Below are 6,723 nucleotides of genomic sequence, written 5' to 3'. Positions count from 1 at the left end.
GCTAGTATTTATTCTACAGAGAGAAATTTTTTTAAGTTCTCCTTTCCAGGAAACATCACAACCTCCTGCCTGAGTTGATCATAAAAGTCATTCAGCAATCTTACTAAGAGGCAGGAGCCCTGCAAAGCTAGTCAGGAGCAGTGTAGCAGCCATGTCGGACGCTAGTGCTTGACCGGCCATGTTTATCTCTGGATCCAACCTCTGGCAGTGTCTCTACACCAATGCCTGTTATCAGTAAGTAAAAAGTTTCTTCATGTCCACAGTTTGCTTCTATAATTCTGAGGACTTTTTAAAATTGATAATTACAGTTTAATTTTATCAGAGTAGAAAAGAACTTTCCAATATAATATGAAAATTATTCACCTTTTGAAAATCCTTCCTACCATATAATATATCAAACTATTTTTTCCAGCTTTGAGATAGTATTGACATATATCATTTGTAAGTTTAAGGTGTACAAGGTGATAGTTTGATACACGTATATATTGCAAAGTGAGTACCACAATAAGGTTAGTTAACCCCTCCAGCACCTCATATAATTACCATTTTTTTGTGATGATTCACACTTAAGATCTGGTCTCTTAACAACTTTCAAGTATGTAGTACAGTATTGTTAATTACAGTCACCATGGTATATATTAGACTCCCAGAACTTATTCACCTTATAGCTGGGAGTTTGTACCCTTTGACCAACATCTCCCCACTTCCCCCACCTTCCATCCCTGGCAACCACTATTCTACTCTGCCTCTATGAGTTTGGCTTTTTTAGGTTCCATATATAAGTGATAATATACAGTAGTTGTCTCTGTCTGACTTATCTCACTTAGCACAATGCCTTCAAGATCCATTCATGTTGTTGCAAATGGCAGAATTTCCTTTTTTAGAGCTGAATAGTATTCCATTGCCCGTGTGTGCGTGTGTGTGTGTGTGTGTGTATGTGACATTTTCTTTATCCATTCATGCACAGATGGACACTTAGGTTGTTTCTACGTCTTACCTGTTTTGCATGATGCTGCAGTGAACGTGGAGGTGCAGTGATTTCATTTTCTGAGGACTTCTTGTTACTCTTCTTTAGCCTCTATCTTGTCTGGGCCTCTAGCACTCTTTGGATCCCTGAGGGAGATGGAAAGACTATCCTTCTCCCCCTAGGATTCTCTGAGAGCTGAGGGAACAGAATCCACAAAAGAGGCCCCAGAGTTGCTATGAAGTTTATCTTCAGAGTTTAGAACATTATTGCTAATTGTCTCCCCAGGGCCATCCCTGTGCCCCTCTGGAGGTGGCAAAAGCTTGCCTACAATATCGGAGGGCCCTGCTAGAACCTGCAGTGGTGCCAAGTGTCCCGACCGCCCATGATCCTTGAGACCTTTCTGCAGAGAATCTCATCAGAGACAGCCTCTCGTGTAGGGCTAATTGTGAGGAAGTGATCAGAATTCATTCACCCAACTACTTCTGGTAAATAGTGCCCTGAGGAATATGACACAGAGCCCAGAAGGGGAGGAGGTCTGGGAAGGTGTGGGACACAGCCTATCCTATGAGGAGAAAACTCTGTAACCATGAAAGGAAAGGGTGACCTCCCCAGTTAAAAATCCCCTATTTCCCAGAAGAGTCTCTTCCTCCCATGTTATTGGTCTTTGCTCACTGGATCCCTCAGCACAGCCTTCCAGGATTTCTTCTTTTCTACACATGAGCTAAATTCCTTTAAGCCAGCAACCATTTCCTGGTTGGCTGCCTCTTTTCTCATATAATGTAATTCTTTCCGATGAAGACAGATTTGAGATGAAATTTTATAATGCTGCTATAATATTTTTCTTTCACTCTTCTTCAAACTTGCAGTGACATTTGGGCCATTTTTGTCTCAGCATCACGCATGGGCTTGCCCTCCATAATGCCAAGGGCAGCTATGAATGAAATGAGCATTAAACGCATTCGTTTTTAACGCTATTAAGGCCATTAAGCATATTAGCTGGCCCATTACTTCATTTTCCTACAGATGTTTCAGTCATAGCGCCCACTATGATCTCCAGTCATGAAGAAAATGCAAAGCCTTCCCAAGCAGAAGCTGATATAGATGTGGACAGGAGGTGAAGTTCACATGGGCCAAATTGGATCATTAATGGAACATTATGCAGGCCCCAGCCTGCCAGATGACACGGGTGAGCATGAGATGAAGGAAGGAGGACACTAACCTGAGCTCACTTTGCCACCCATCTATTTGCATACAGCTCATTAATTTGAAAACTAAAAAGGAAAAGAGAAATTGAAAATTTCAGTCTTGATCTGCCTCTCTTCTGCCCTTCAGGTGGCAGCTATAGAAGCAGAATAGCCCGAAGGTCTAGAAAAATGTAAAAGCTCCTTGATTTAAGTGTAAAAAAATGGACCAGCAAGATTTAAAGAAGCCAAAAGTAAAGAACCTCTAATTGAAGGAGTCATTTCAGAACAAGCCTTGGAAACACTTAGCGTATTCTTTTAATTAATTAATTCTAAGGATGGTGCTGAAAATATGTCTACGTACATCACGGCAGAAGGAAAAGCCTCCAGCTTTGCCTTCTGCCTAGATTTGTTTTCTCCTTGCTGAGATGTCTAGTTTACTCATCATAGGAAAAGCGCCAGGCTCAGTAGCTTTCCGGAAACAATGTGCCCAAATGAAAAAGAGGCATTCTATAGCAAAAGTGGTGCCAGTGGAGCTGGGCAGGAATGTTTTAAAACTTTGCAAGTTACTGTTGGAAAAACTTAAACCTAATGTAAAATTTTAAACTGTAGCTTCAGGCTCAAAACTTCTGGTTCCCTGGTATTTCATGTGTAAAAGTGAGAAACACTTTCAGCTGTAGGTAACTGAAGACCTGTCCTTAACCATGATGACATTTATTGTTTGCTTAAGAGGGCAGTGGTCTCGATGTTGGTTCAGTAGCCCAATACTGTCATTAAGGAACCAGACGCTTTCTATATTTCCATGCTACCATTCTCAGTATGTTGGCTTCTTGTCCTCACAACTGCTGTTTCATTATCACAACATGGCTACTGAAGCACTTGGTATTACATCTATAGTCAAAGCCAAAAGATGGAGGAAAGAGCAGTCCAGCAGCTGAGGTCCCACCAAAAAGAACAGATCTTCTTCACTATATTACAAAGCCCTTAGTACAGAGACTGTGTCTATTTCATCTTTTTTATCCCCATCTTCCCTGGACAGATCTAATAAGGACACACAGTAAATGCTGAAAATGGTGGATTGAAAGAGAAAACCATGTAGAATACCCTAACCATGCTTGTCACCCACTATTTGTCAGTAATTATTTTTCCCCTTGGGTAACTCCTAGAATGCTCTGCCCAGTGCATCCACACTCTTATCAGCCCAGGACAAATAACCATAGAACATGCCATTTGTAAGGTGACTAGCAGGGCAATTATGGATCACACAGAGTGACCTTGATGAACAGATCTGCTAAAAGGAAAGTACCTGCTAGAGCAAATTCTGTTTAAAAATAAAAATCATGAATTAACACAAAGCATAGCTGGCTTATTACCACAGCTCAGTGCTCAAGGTGATGTTCCTACTGCAAGGCATAACAAAAATATCTATTCTCAACTCAAATTGTTTTATCCTCAAAGTATTAAAAATAAACATGGCCAACCCTAAGCCAAACCATGAAAATGCATAAAAGTTATGCTCCCTTTCTCCATTTTTAGGCAGTTAGGTCAAAAGCTATGTACGCCTAAGTGGCTTTTGACATATACTGTCAAACCGCCTTCTGGAAAACTCTCTGTAAGCGCTGATAAGAACGTCCCTAAACAGAAAAGTTGTGTATTGATCATTTACTCCTGTGTTTGATGTCCTCACTTTTCTTCAATATGCTAAATTAGGAAGAGAGATCCAGAGAAGGGCCTGACTACAGTTGATAAATACTTCTGGGGGCTTGTTGTGGGTAACTGCTATTTTTAGCTTATTCTCAGATATGGTCACTTAGGCAGAAAATCCTATAGAAACTACAAAAAAGCTACTAGAAGTTATGAGATTAGCAAGGTTTCAGGATACAAAGTCACTATAGAAAAATCAATCATATATCCATATAGTAGCAATAACTGGAAATTGAAATTTTAAAAAACATCAGTTATAAAATACTTGGGGATAAATTTGACAAAAGATGTGCAAGACCTGTACACAGAAAGCTATAAAACATCACTGAGAAAAATAAATGAAGACGTAAAAAATGGGGAGATACGTCATGCACATGCACACTGGAAGACTCTATACAGTTAAGATGTCAGTTCTCCATAAACTGATCCATAGTTTCAATGCCTCTTAATCAAAATTCCAGCAGACTTTTGTAGAAATTAGTAAGCTGGCTCTAAAATGTGCATGGAAAGACACAGGATCTAGAATTGCCAAAATCTTTTGCAAAAGAAGAACAAACTTGGACTGTTAACACTGCCTGATTTAAACATTCATTAAAAAAGGAAGGTAATTAACACAGTGTAGGATTGCTGTAAATATAGACATAGAGATCAATCATATGTATCAGTGGAATAAAGTAGAAATTCCATAAGTAGGTCCAAAAATCTATGGCTGATTGGATTTTAGTATACTCATAGAGTTGTACAGTGATTCTAAGTTTAGAACATGTTTTTTACCCCTGAAAGAAACCCACACACATTAGCAGTCACTCCCATTTCCTCTCTTCCCCTAGCCCCTGGCAACTAATAAATTACTTTTTTCTCTATAGATTTGATTGTTCTTGACATTTCATATAAGTAGAATCAAACAATATGTGGCCATTCGTGTCTGACTTCTTTGACTTAACATAACGTTTTCAAGGTTCATCCATGTTGTAGCATGTATCCGTACTTTATTCCCCTTTACTGCTAAATAATATTCCATTGTACGATATGCCACAGTTTGTTTATTCATTCATCAGTTGATGGACATGTAGGTTATTTGCACTTTGGGCTATTGTTAAAAATGTTATGAACATTCATGTACAAATTTTTGTTTTACTTTCTTGTTGCTTTACACTTCAGAACGGAATTGATAGATCATATGCTAACTCTATGCTAAAACGTCTGAGGAAATTCCAGGTGTTTTCCAAAGTTGCTGCACAATTTTACACTCATACCCATAATGACTGAGGGTCCCAATTTCTCCACATCGTCACCAACACATCTTACCATATATTTTTTTAATTATGGCCAACCTAACGGGTGCAAAGAGGCATCTAATTGTGTTTTTGATTTGCATTTCCTCATGACTAATGGCACTGAGCATTTTTTTCTTGTGCGCATTGGCCATTTGAAAAATACCTGTTATTTCTGTGCCTATTGAGGTTTTTGCCTTTTATTATAGGACTACAGCATATTATATTTGATTTTCATATATTCGATCAATCTTGAATTCCTGGGAGAAATCCCACTTGGTAATTGTGCACAGTCCTTTTCCTATGTGCTGGATTCAGTTTGATGACATTTTGCTGAGAATTTTTGCATCTGTATTAATAAGGAATAATGATCTGTAATAATTTCTCTTCTTTTCATGTCTCTATCTGGTTTTGGTATCAGGGTAATAGTGACCTCATAGAATAATTTAGAAAATATTTCTGCTTCTTCTATTTTTTGGAAGGGTTTATGAAGAATTGGTATTCATTCTTTAAATGTTTGGAAGAATTCACAGTGAAGCTATCTGAGACTGGGCTTTTCTTTATGGGCAGGTTTTAAATTATTAAATCAACCTCTTTACTTCTTAGAAGTATATTCTGATTTTCAGGGTTTTTTCTGGAGTCAGTTTCAGTAGTTTGTGTTTCTAGTTTATCCATTTCATCTGAGTTATTTAATTTGTTGCCATACAGTTGTTCTTAAGGCCTGCCTCTCCCCTTGGGCAGAAACTCTACACCACTGCACAGGAGCTGGGGTGCAGTTAATGGCCTCCTTATCCTGGAGGATCCATTGCTCTACTAATGGATGCTGGAGGGGGGAGGTAGTAACCTCTGGTCTTTTTGGCTGGCCTTTTCCGTGTGGAATCTCTGCCTCCGAGCGAGTTGGAGAGGAAGCGAAGGGGACTCCACTGTTCTCAGACTGCTGGTCCTGAAATAGTGTTTCCACCCGATGAGTAGAGTCTAGGAAGGGAGCCTCAGTCCTCTAGGCCACATAAGATAGGAATGGAGCTTCTGCAGCAAAGGGCTGAGAGGAGATGAGAAATACCGGCAGCCTACCCCTCCCCGGGTGAAGCTATAGCCCTGTTCTGGGACACAGGAGGGAGACGGAACCCCTATATAGTTCTCTGCCACAGCTGCCTGAAGTAGAGGACCCAGAGCAGTGTTTCCAGAACATGCAGCTTGTCGAGGGAAGGGAAGGGCCGGTCATGGCTCAGATGCCAAAGACTCTTCCTCTTATCAAGATTTAGTAGATTTTCTTGAATGAATGTTTCTTCATTTGCTGTATACACTTGGGACAATTCCCAGAAAACTTAAATGATTGTTTTTAAATATAATTTTCTTCAGTAAAATGACTGTCATACCGAGAAAAGGGACCATTCCACTTCTCACTTCTGCCTTCTGAAAATCTGCTGCACGTCACCCCATTCCCCACCCAGTCAATTGATCTGATTTTTGACAAAGGTATCAAAGGAATTTGATATGGGGGGATCATCTTTTCAATAAATAACACTGGAACAACTGGCTGTCCATATGCAAAAAAATTACCCTTGTTCCTTACCTCAAATCATATACAAAAATTAAT

The sequence above is a fragment of the Monodon monoceros genome, unplaced genomic scaffold, assembly GCF_005190385.1.
Source record: "Monodon monoceros isolate NGI ecotype Baffin Bay Population unplaced genomic scaffold, NGI_Narwhal_1 Super_Scaffold_15, whole genome shotgun sequence".
NCBI classification, from domain to species: Eukaryota; Metazoa; Chordata; class Mammalia; order Artiodactyla; family Monodontidae; genus Monodon; species Monodon monoceros.
The sequence above is the reverse complement of the archived record's forward strand: the minus strand, read 5'-3'. Positions refer to the sequence as shown.